The sequence below is a fragment of the Mobula hypostoma genome, chromosome 9, assembly GCF_963921235.1.
Source record: "Mobula hypostoma chromosome 9, sMobHyp1.1, whole genome shotgun sequence".
Taxonomy (NCBI): domain Eukaryota; kingdom Metazoa; phylum Chordata; class Chondrichthyes; order Myliobatiformes; family Myliobatidae; genus Mobula; species Mobula hypostoma.
The window spans coordinates 112,673,071-112,685,810 of record NC_086105.1 but is presented as its reverse complement, the minus strand read 5'-3'; the positions used below and the strand labels follow the sequence as shown (position 1 = coordinate 112,685,810).

General features: G+C 40.4%; 1 protein-coding gene across 1 annotated transcript in view; it reads left to right on the top strand.

The window, feature by feature from the left end:
- Positions 1 to 247: 247 nt before the first annotated feature.
- Positions 248 to 12,740, top strand: part of rnf216 (ring finger protein 216) — a 224,255-nt gene continuing 211,762 nt past the window's right edge. The window contains exon 1 of the mRNA XM_063058933.1: positions 248 to 486. The gene's annotated coding sequence lies outside the window, so the exon portion shown is untranslated. The remainder of the gene's footprint in view (positions 487 to 12,740) is intronic.

Sequence of the window (12,740 nt, the reverse complement as noted above, 5' to 3'; positions counted from 1 at the left end):
TGATACCACAGGGGCAGCAGTCAGCCATTGAGCTCACATTGAAAAAGATTTTTACTTTTCACTGAAATCCATCATCTCCTGTTACACTTATTTAGGAAAGCAGCCTAAAGGAAAGTAGAAAGAGAACTGAAACAATTTACTTTTGAACATAATGCGCCAGTTCGAACCTTTCAACGTGGGACTACAAAACCCAGAATCTTTCAGCGGCTTGCGTCTGATGTCGGCCAAAGAGCGCGGTTACGTCTGTGCGTCAGTTCCTGTTTAAAGGATCGTGCTTGAACAGTCTGGGGCCCTGAGCTGTCGAGCGAGATGGAACGCGGAGCTTGGTGGCGGCGGGCGGATAGGGAGCGAATACGGTAGAGATTCTGGAACGGTGTGTCTTTTTGATTGTACCTATCTGCGACGTGCGGCGAAAAGTGAAAAGGCGAAGGAACGGCGGTGGCTGCTGCCTCCGGATCCGGCCTCTCTTCAACACCCTGAGAGTTGGTGAGAGAAACTCCTTCCCTTCTTGGGGGGGTGGGGAACTGTCAGCCTGGGAGTGCGATCTGGAAGAGTTGGCAACGAGGCCAAGGTCTCTTAACTTACAGGGTCCTCGGACCCAGCACATGACAGACCAGCTTCCAGATGTATCCCCTCACTCCACTACTGTCCCCGCTACCCCTCTAATCAGACTTCCTCTTGTACATTTCCTACTTGTACCTCCGTCGCTCTAATCAACCCTCCCCTGCTCATTTGGCCAACCCTCTAATCAGCCCTCGCCCTGCACATATCCCACTCGTACCCTCGATCTTCGAATGAACACCCTCGCACGTATTATCCTCGTCCCTGCCCCTCTAATCAGACCTCCCCTGCATATATATATATGTCGCTGCATTCTCTGCCCCTGAAATCACCCCTCTCCTCCACACATCACATCTGACCACTCAAAAAAAAAACTGTTCTCAGTAAAAATGCTGGTTGTGGGGTAGCAAGGTTGATAAGGAGCCAGGTTCCTTGAATCATTTGACCAGAGGTTCAGCCTCTCGCACTTTGCCAACTCCCAAACCTCTCACACCACAAACATGCCCTTAATCTGTGACTTAATTTGCTACTGTCTCCTTGTCCTGAATTCTCTTTATTGTTTCTTTTTTGTTCTAATTCACCTTGTTTCCTTTGGCTTCTGCTTCCCATCATCTTGGCTACCCACCTATTTCCCACCCCACTCCACCCCACCCCACCCATCCACCATCTTCACTCAAATAATTGATTGGAGAGGGGGATATTTGTTAACTAAGAATTATTGTGAAGGAATTCTAATTTGGAAGAACTTCTGATAGTACAATATCAGGTCTCTAAAACAATGCCCACCCAATCTACATTGGCTGCTATTTCAGTCTGTCTCAAGGCCGCTGCTTGTCCTCTAGGATGTTGGTAGGCTTTTGCCTGAAGGATGTAAATAGGAGGAGTAGCTAGCCAGCTTCCTATTCATTCTGTGGTTAAATTAGATCACATCTGGTCTTTTGCTGGGCTCCTTTTTCTTGCACCAACTCCACTTCTCTAAGTTCCCTTAATATATAAGAAGCTGTTAGAACTTTCCCTTGAATATCTTTAACTGAGGCTGGACAACCCTCTTGGGTAAAGAATTCAGAAGATTCACTTCTTGTTTTACCTCATCTGTCCTGAATAGCCATTGGCTTATTTTAAGATTGACTCCCCTCATTCTCAACACTCCATTGAAGGGAAATACTATCCCTGTGTCTACCCTGTTATGTAAAAATTCTGCAAGCTTCTGTTAGCTCACTTCTCATTCTTTTTAAATTTGAGTGAGTTGAAACTCACGGTGCTTAACTTCATATGCAACAATCCTAACATCCATAAATCAATCTGCTGTCCCCTCACTGCTTCCCAGAGCTACTCTGGCCCTCTCTTGCAGCCACCTGTGGGGTTCATCATCTGTGCACCCAACCCCACACTTGTCTCTTTCCGTAGCAGACAGTGAAACAAGCAGGTAACCTAGATTGGTTTGGTGAACAACAGTTCAATATAATCCAGGCATTCTATATTTTTAAAAACAAAGATTTTTCCCTGGAGGCTGATTGTTTCTCTATATTAATACTGTTGTGTTCTGTTTGATACCCTTGAGCTCCAGTTGTGCATTTGTCCAAGCAGAAAAACTATAGACTGGCAATTATATATTTAGTTATATATTGACTATGATATATTTAGTTCATAGTCTCTTATTGTAACCATTTGCAGCTCTTTGAGTTCAATCACCAAGTCTTAGCACTTATTTCTCAGTCAGGCCAGAGAATTCACAGTATAACACAGAACTGTTAACAAAGCTTCTGAGAAATTATTACGATTCTTGCAACCATGTACAAATAGATAGGTATCCACCATTTGGTGATGTGCTTCTTAATGGATAAGTTTCAAACTAAAAATCACACTGAAACACCATTGTCAATTTACCATCAAAATGTAGATATAATCTGGAAGAATAAAGTTTCAGAAATAGTCCTAACAATGGGCAGAGAAGTTTGCCCTCCATTTATTATCAGATAAGTAAATCAACACGTTCAAAAGATTATAGGAGCGGTGCCTGATCTCTTCTGAGTTGGCTGATTAGTAATGGATAACAGCTGCCAGCTCTCTCAGTACAGCCTTCTAGTTCCACCTACCAGACTTTTCAATGCAGTGTTGTAATTTTTTTTTCTCCACCATGTACTTACCCAGTGTGCTACCATGTTTACATTATTCTCTTCTTGCCTGTGACATTTAGCCCTTGACCCTTCCACCAACGGGACAGCTTTCAATGATCCACTCTGTCACCTCAGCCTTTGAGTCCAAGAAAACAGTCCTAGTCTTTCAAAGCCTTGTAAAATAGTCCTTCATTCCATTAAGTCTTTGCTTGACCCTCACTCCAATTTGAATACTTCCTGCAATTGGGTGACTAGAATTGTATATGGTATTCTTGTTGAGGCCAGGTCTGTGTTTTATACAAATACAGTATTATCGCTGTTCTTGATATTGAGTCTAGGGAAATGCCATTATTCAATATCCTGCAAATGAAGCAACAGCCTTTTACCATAACCCACTATTCTTGGTATCTGTTTCTTTTATGCTCTGTGCTGATAAGCTTTTAATATGGCCCCTTATCAAAAGCTGCCTTGTAGTTCAAGCACACACAATCGATATGTTGTTTTCATTCTGTCTGTCATCTCATCAAAAATTGTCAAATTGGTTAATTGCTATTTGAGCTTGCCATATCATGCTGCTTAGCCTTCATTGAGTTATCTGCAAAAAAAAATATCAGTCTTGGCCTAGATGGATATTTCTCAAAGTTTCACCATTGAGGTTAAACTGATGAGCCTATAGCTGCTGAATTTACCCATACATTCTCACCCAGCAAGGGGATTAACATTACTCAGACTCCACACACCTCAAGCAGCACAAAGTGGTAGGTGATAGGTGAATGATGGGAGAGAGAGAGGGAGGGAGGGGTGAAGTTAAGGAGGGGAAGCTGATGGGTGAAAAAGAGAGAGCTGGAGAAGAGAGAATCTGATAGAGGGTAGATGACCAGGGAAGAGGGAAGTGATGGGCAGGTAAGGAGATGAGGTGAGAGGGGGAAATGGGAATGGTGAAGGGGGGGCAGTTATCAGAAGTTGGAGAAATCGATGTTCATGCCATCAGCTGGGAGGCTACCCTGGCGTAATATAAGGTGTTGCTCCTCCAGCCCGTGTGTGGCCCATTGTGGCAGTAGAGGAGGCCATAGACTGGCATGTTGGAACGGGAAACTATTATTATGCTAGGATACATTGAGATGCAGGCAACCCCCGCGTTACAGGGTCCATATCCTGTATGCCTTGGCTCTTCAGGTAGGTGCTGTCCAGATCCTTTTTGAATGTTGTGCATGTGGTTGCCTCCACCAACCAACCTCTCCATGGAAATCAGTCTACCTTTTTTTAAAAAAAAACAATTATTCACTACTTGGATGGCTAACAAAATATAATTCTATTTTCACTGACTCTAGGGAAATGTTTATGTTGAGCTTAAGCCTACTTTAAATGCTCTAATGTTTCTTCCTCTAAAACCACCATAAAAAAGGATCATAATTCCCTTGTTTAGATTTTGTGGTCATTTGGGTAAGTCACCTACTGCTTTTTGCTGAATGACTTGCTGCTTTTTGAAAGTTGTCCCCACTGATCTTCAAATACCTCTTTGTTTCATTACAGGTATCTCCTTCCATAAAGTGCTAATCTTTGTGTCTCAATATCCATTGGGATATGTTGGGCTATAATTTCAAAGTGGATTTAAGAGGCGAAGGCAGAATCAGAAATCAGAATTGGGTTTATTAGCACTGGCATGTGACGTGAAATTTGCCAACTTAGCAGCAGTTCAATTCAATATATAATATAGAAGAAACAAATCTTATTCAAGCAACATACATCAAAGTTGCTGGTGAACGCAGCAGGCCAAGCAGCATCTATAGGAAGAGGCGCAGTCGACGTTTCAGGCCGAGACCCTTCGTCAGGACTAACTGAAGGAAGTTCCTTCAGTTAGTCCTGACGAAGGGTCTCGGCCTGAAACGTCGACTGCGCCTCTTCCTATAGATGCTGCTTGGCCTGCTGCGTTCACCAGCAACTTTGATGTATGTTGCTTGAATTTCCAGCATCTGCAGAATTCCTGTTGTTTACGTTTAAAAATCTTATTCAATATACTTTAAACAGTATATGTATATTGAATATATTTAAAAATGTGCAAAAATCAGAAATACTGTATATTTCAAAAAAATGGGGTAGTGTCCAAAGATTCAATGTCCATTTAGGAATTAGCAGAGGGGAAGAAGCTGTTCCTGAATCGCTGAGTGTGTGCCTTCAGGCTTCTGTACCTCCTACCTGATGGTAACAGTGATAAAAGGGCATGGCCTGGGTACTGGAAATCCTTAATAATGGATGCTGCCTTTCTGAGACACCGCACTTTGAAGATGTTCTGTGTACTTTGTACACTAGTACCCAAGAAGAAGCTGACTAAATTTACAACCCTCTGCAGCTTCTTTTGTGGATCAGTGAAAAGGAATTAAATTTTGTTAGCCATCCAAGTAACGAATAATTTTTTTAAAAAAGGTAATTATGTTTTCCATGGGGAGGGCAATTGAAATTTGGAATGTACTGTTCAGGTTGGTTGGTGGAGGCAGCCACATGCACAACATTCAAAAAGGATCTGGACAGCACCTTCCTGAATAGCCGAGGCATATGTAAGGATATGGACCCTGTAATGTGGGGGGTGGGGGGAGGGTTACCTGCATCTCAATGTATCCTAGCATAATAATTGGTGATTAAAAGCAAAATATCCATGTAGAAGAGACCCACCCTTTAAAAGTGCAGAAATCAATTATCATGGTGTATTTTAATCTTAATACCTCCAATTTAGTTATTAGGTAACTGAAAATGGTCAAAATGGGGAGATTGTAGTCTGCTTTAACGCACTATCCCTGCCCATTAAACAGCATAGAAAAAAATCTTGATGCAACTTTTTAAAAAAAAAATCTGTACGAGCTTCTAGTCAGAACTACTACTAATGACAATGAAAATTAATTTAAAGAGCAAATAAACGAAAGGGCACCAGAGTTGTTTTCTGTTGCCCCTTGTGTGTCATGCAGTGTTCAAAAGTGAAGCCTGCATGTCTTGGGTTGTAATGATTGAGTGCGGTTTGGGTTTTGCAGGAAATTGGGAAATAAGATGCATTCAAATTTGTGTTGGCTCCAAATGAGAAGAACTGCTTCTATCTTTGAAAGAGGTAACTTGAAAATTTGAGCTATAATTTGTTTACTTGCTGCACAGAATCCTTCATTATAATTGTGAATTTTTAAAAAATGGATTGTGGATTAAAATATTCAAGACATTTTTGGTTGTCAGCATAATTTCAATAAAGGTGATCAAAAGATATGTAAAAATGTTATTTGAATTCAGGAAAAACTATTTTCAGTTTAATTGTAGAACTGTTGAGCGTTATTCTTAACGTAGTGCTTTGTGACCTCCGATGTTGCAACATTTGCTCCTTACTACACTGAACTGTCAGCCTTCATAATGGACTCAAGTCTCAGGAGTGGGTCCTGTTAGGAGAGGCAGAATACCACCAGAATTAAGTAGTCTTGGTAATGTTGGCAGGAGTAAAAGCAAAATATTTGACCTGATGAACTATATATTGATGTACTGAAGAGGACTGGTGGCATTGTACTTTCTTCAGTTTAGTACAGTATCATTGACGTAATTGCATTATCTGTACACTTCATTCAATATGTAACATTTTCTTGTTCATTGTGGCAATTATCCTATCCTTTCTCAAGGTTGACCGTTTTCTGCCAGAACTCTAAATTGCCAAAGAGTGATTAGACATTGGTCTGAAGCACATTTCTCATGCAGCCAAAGTTTTGCAAATGTTCTTGAAGAATAGCTGCTGTTATAATATAGAAATGCTAGAGTCAAATCTCACTTTTTAAAGGTGGTGTATAACCTGTAGTGAAAGACATGATACAGGTAAGTGGTTGTGCCCATCGAAGTCAACAGATGGGTGTTATCATCTACTACCTTGATCCTGGAAAGAAAATGGCTTATTCATGCATTATTTGCTCAGTTCTCCAATGCATTATCTGTCTTGATTTCAGGAGACGATCCTGAACTTTCCAGAGCAGGAATTCTGTACAATCAGTGAATCAATTGTGTACTGTGATTTTTGCCAATGATGATTCCACTCTTCCTGTCTCAATAAAGGCTGTTTTCTAGCTCCTCTGCACTATCTGTTGCTTTTGCTCTTCCCCTAACCACGACTTCTTTACTGTAGTTTATTTCAGTGAATAAATGTTTTGAAAGTCTTGCTAAAGCCTTCCACTTTTCAGACTGGGATTTAATTTTGTCTTGCCAGTAAATTCGTCACTGTATTCTGTGCATGATTTTCTTGTGACTTTCGGATGGGTCCAAGTCAGTTCTCAAATCGTATGATGATTTAAACAAGCCAATAATAGTCTAATCAAATCATGGGACATCTTAGAGTAATCAGTTAACCTACCCGGTACCTCTTGGGAGGAAACTGGAGCACATGGGGGGGCAGGGGGAATCCCAAGCGTTCTATGAGGAGGACATATCAAGACTCCATATGGAGGAGTGCCACGTAATAGTATATCATAACATAATCTATTAACATCATCCTATAACCATATAATAATATAATTATCGTGCCGTGGAATGTGCAGTCCATGCCCTGCAATGGTAGAGGATTACCAGGAGATAGAGAAAATGCTTCAAGGATACTATCAGTCTCCATAAAATGCAGAATCCTTACTGATTCAGGAAAATCCCTGGGTAGCCACTGTTTAAAATGGAGAAGGAGCATCCAGAAAGGCACTGGGCATTTTTATAGTGGAACTGGATCTATCCACATACCCTGACATGCAATACCTCCAGAGAATGTAGATCTCGCAGTAGTTATCATAGAAGAAACTGGATAGAAACAAGTCACCTTTGACCCCAACTGACTGAGAAGGTTGATTTACTCCTCTTTCAGATGAGTATATTTGAAAACAATGCTACCCCACCCTTCCTGAAAAACAGCTTCTACTACTTTCTAATTAAAGCACCTAGCCACTCTTCAATTTCATTGCTGTGGCCACATTTCTGGTTGATAATAACTTTGAAAGAATTATTTGTCTTTGACCGTGAGCTTGTCTGGTAGGGGCTGTCAGCATTGTTATTTACCTACAGTGATCCAGCTGTATTTATACAATTACAGACTTTTTAAAAACTCAATGCTCAAGAGTATGAGAAAGGCATTAAAAATTTTTTTTGTATCCACTTCACCCACCCCTAGCTTCTCCCATCCTCCTGGTGTGTCATTATTTAGGATGGTGTTGAATATTGGTAGCTCTGGGGTGTGTGATGTGGTGGTGTTCGCCGAGCTTGACAAGCCAACAACTGCGCGCTGAGGATGTCATCTCGACTGGTGATGAAACGTCTGCAGGCTAATTGCCGAGCTCTGTGAACACTGCAATGTCAAATGCATTGTTTTTATTTTCAATAAAGCTGTTTCTCCAGGATGTGAAATTTTAAAACTATATGTTATAGTAGTTCAGTGGTCTTCCTGAAATGACGGGCAAAGACTAGTAAATTTTAGTGCTAGATTAGGAACAGCGCAAGCCTAGGCCACATGGCCAGTCAAATTTGCTCCAACTTTCAATAAGAACATAGCTGATCTGTTGTACTTAACTAGCCTGTCTCAATAGCCTTTGAGTACATCAGTGCCCAAGAATCTTCTGATCTCATTCTTTCTTCATGATGAATCTGTCATCCACAGCTCTCTGGAAAGATAATTCCAAAGATTTACAGCCTTCTAAAAGGGAAAAATACACTCATTCTCTCATTACTAAATAGGTGATTTTTTTTTTGAGCATACCTCCTTCTAGATTCTCTTGTGAGAGGAAACGGTATCTATGTTATAGTTTACCCAGTTTACCTCAGACTTCAGATACAACACTGAGTCATGTCATCTGAAGAAATTCTCTGACTAAGCAATAGTTGTGTGTGTATAAAGGGAGGACTGAGGATGAATGCAGGGCCCTGCACTATGTCAAATAGTGCAAGCTGAATCATCTGCAGTTCAACATTAGTGAGACAAAGGAGATGGTAATGGACTTCAGGAAGACTAGGCCTGCACTGCTCCCTGTTACTATTGTTATGGAGGACGTGGATGTAATGAGGACCTAAAGTGCCTGGGGTTACACTTGGATGACAAACTTGAGTCTAACACCAATAAAGAGGCTGTGTACAAGAAGGGCTAGTCACCTCTACTTCCTGAGGAGACTGAAGTCCTTTGGAGTGTCTTGTGTGTGGTTGTGTGGTGGTGTGCTGGGGCAATGGCATCAACGTGGGTGATGACAACAGGCTCAATAAACTGATTAGAAAGTCTGGCTCTGTTGTAGGAATTAAGCTAGACATTGGAGGCTGTGGTAGAGCAAAGGATCTTCTGGAAATCCTGGCAATTCTGGACAATGTTTCTCACCCTCTGCATGCCACCTTGACTGCAGGAGAGGAACATATTTGGTAGCAGATGAAGACAACTGTGCTGCTCCAAAGAGCACTGTATGAGGTCATTCTTACCCTTGGCCAGTAGGCTGTATAATGAGTTAACCTATAGTTGGGGAAGTGATGACCCCGGCCCCCCCCCCCCGTCAGACTGTTTGTGGTAACTTATTTTTTATTCTTTCTACTTCTCTTCTAATATTTATATCTGTGCACTTGTAATGCTACTGTGACATTAATTTCCTTTGGGATCAATAAAGTATCTATCTATTTTAAGAGAGTATGGGTTCACTCTCTTCAGTGCTTTCTCTTAATAAAAAGCACCGATCCCAGGTATCAATCTGGAAGATACTGTTAGTTAAGCTATGCTGAAACCCCCAAGATGTTTTTGTCCTAATGAGTCTTTGAGTAAAATGTTAGAATATCAAAGCCATGAAGTAATGATTTTTGTTACACAACTTTGCATTACAGTTTAACTTTAGTATTTGGAAATGTAGTGAGTAATTGGAAGAACTTTTGAGGTCGATGAGACATACTATTGTCCATCTCATCCACATCTCCAGTGACCCAAGAACTGAACCTAAAATATAAACATAATGCTAGAAATGCTCAACAGGTGGATAGAGAAATGAGGATTATGTTTCAGATTAAAGACCTTCAACAGGGCTGAGCAGCTAGAAAGTTGTAAGTGTTGAGCAAAATTCCCTAATTTGCAGAGCTCAACATTAACCAAGAAACCTGCACTAGAGAATCACACCCAAGAGGAACTGCCCTTCAGATTACAACCTGATTGCACTGAAGCAGAGTCATCAATATATTAGGCATCAGTTATGGATGGTTTTGGAAATTCCAGTCATCATAAAGATAATAAAGCTAAAGAGGTGCCCATGTTTCCTATATTGGAAGCTGTCTTTAATGAGCCTGCAGATTTTCCTCTTGTTTCCAATTGTATGGTTATTTGGTTTGGTAATGCATAGATTGCTATTACTTAAATTCTCTAGTCGTTATTGTTTATTTAGAGGAGGATGTTGGTTGAGAGACAGAATAGAAAGTGACATTTACTGGAGGTGAAGGATTTGTGAACACTTATTTTGCAAGTGAGCTTGAAAGACTGAGTTTTCTAGTCTTTCTTGAAGTGGTTACGTTGAGGCGTGTGTCTCCATGATTGCTTAGCTGTTGGTAATTCAGTTCAGTGCAATTGTACAGTAAATACCGATAAGTTATTCATCTGTCATAGATGCCATTGTGTTCTTGCACAACAGCCAAAGTTTACAGTGTATATATACAGTGGATTCTGTTTAACTGAGCCATCAGTTAATTGGGCAGCTGCTTATTTGGGGGACACTTTTAAAAACTAAATCAAGAAACTAGCTGGGATTCTCTTCATTTATTTGGGACACTGCTGCTTAATTGGGTTAGGAGACTGTTGCTGAACAGTTTCTAACTAGCATTAGTCGCGTGCACTTGTGTGGCAGTTGGACACAACACTGCTTTGAGCGAACAGTGTTTTACTGGTGTCATTTGCATGTGTTTGTGTTCAAAAACCAGTGATTTTTGTCCCAGATAGTTGGCAAGAAACAAGGAGGAAGAACTATGCTCACAGCGGTTTCAAGCACTCAGATGCCAGAAACGACTGGGAGTGAAAAGAAACTGCTTCACTACTTCAGGTTAGGAGCTATGAAGAATTTGAAGGCATTGACAGTCATCATGAATGTTGCAATGGAAATGAGGATTTGGAGGATGCAATCGTCAAAGCATTATATTAGGGCAGTACATTATCTGCACTAGGTGTTTACGCTGATTTTTGTTCATTTACAATCTGAAGAACACGGCAGCATGCACTGAATGAATTCTTCTATTGATGACTAGCAAGAACTAACAGACATCTTTATAGTGTTGGTAATGCTCTAATTTGTTCTGTGTATTTCACTTAAATAAGTAATCGTTACTCAGTTTGTCTGTCTTGTAGTTTGTCTGTCTTGTGCATTTCCACTATGGTGGTGTAGTGGTAAGCACGACACTATTGCAGCTTGGTAGTGAAGTTTGGAGTTCAATTCTGATGTCTTCCATAAGCATTGAACATTCCTTGCCATGTGCATATGGGTTTTCTCTGGGTGCGCTGGTTTCCTCCCACATTCCTAAGACCTACTGCTTAGTAGGCTATTTGGTAATTGTAAATTGTCCTATGGTTAGGTTAGCATTAAAATTGATATGTTGTTGAGTGGCATGGGTTGGTGGGCTGGAAGGATCTGTTCTCCACTGTATCTCTAAATAGATTTTTTTAAAACTATTTCTGTGGAATTTGGGTAATTGGGGCAGCCTCTTAATTGGTTCCAAAGTGTACTGGATTTGGATGTGTCCCAATTAACTGGAGTCCACTGTGTTCATTTCTAACACAGACTATCAATTGCTGGTTGGATTTCGCTCCCCATTCTTTGTCTTAATGAGAATATTGTGCTCCATTTGAGAAAACTTTATGAAGAACTTAGGATCAAAACTGCAATCTTTTAAATTGATATGGCCCAGAATGGACCCAGCTTTGTATTTACTGACTAGTAGCATTCAGTAAATTATTAAATTATTAGCAAATTATTAGATCAGGTGATTATTAGAATTAAATTTTAATTTGCATTGACCACACCCACACATTTCTCTAGACCAGTCTCTGTGAATGATGGTCAAAGTGCAAGACTTGTGGCCTTTCTTGCTCCCACTCCCCTGCATGGTTATGCTGAAGGACAAGATTGCTGTAAGATCAAGGAGCCAGATTTTGACCAAAGTCTTTGTGGTCTGCTTTATTCAAAGGAGTGTGCAATGCATTTAGTCTCAAAAGGTTCATAGAAATCCAGAGAAACAGACAGATTCCAAGTAATGAATGGTCTTCATTTTTTTTTTAGATGTTCACGAGTTGATTTTATCCTTGAGTCAGTGTACAACCAGCAGAGTGTAAACAGCCTTTGTAGCTTGATTGCTCATTTTTAGTATCATGGTTTTCATTTGGGTTTCAAGCTGAGATGTCATTTTGCTTTAACAGTGGGCTATTTTTCAATCAAATAGATACTGAATGTCAATATATTCTCTTCAAACCAATTTTAATTAGGATGGATGATGTTGCTGATGAGCTCAGCAAATACTGGGAGAAAGACCATCTTTAATCTGGTCCATAATTGTTCTTTGATGTCAGTTGTACAAATGCAGAGAACTTGATGATTCTTTCAGTCACTGACTTGAAGGGACTTGATGTGGAATGTCATTTGCAATGATCTGAATGTGTATGTGGCCTTCATTGATTTTTAAAAAAAATTAATGAAGACCTGTGACTCCATTAATTGCAAAACCCTCCAAAGTCTGCTGACCAGGTTTGCTGTTCTTCAATAATATCTTCACAATAATCTAATGCCACTTATCTTTGTAATGGCATGAAAAGGGGCATGTCATCTGAAGAAGTCCAATAAGATTGTGTTATTTTCCTAACCAAATTCCTCATATTTTTGACCACGCTATAGGATGGATATAGTTGAGCTAGAGTTGGTCTAGAAAAGATTGACAGTGGATATTACTTGATTGGAGGGCTTTCAATTATGGGGAAATGTGATAGGCTGGGTCTGTTTTCCCTGGAGCAAGGGAAGTTGAGTGGTGATGTGAAAGATATATAAAATTGAAAGGTGCAGATAGAGGATTTTTTTTTCC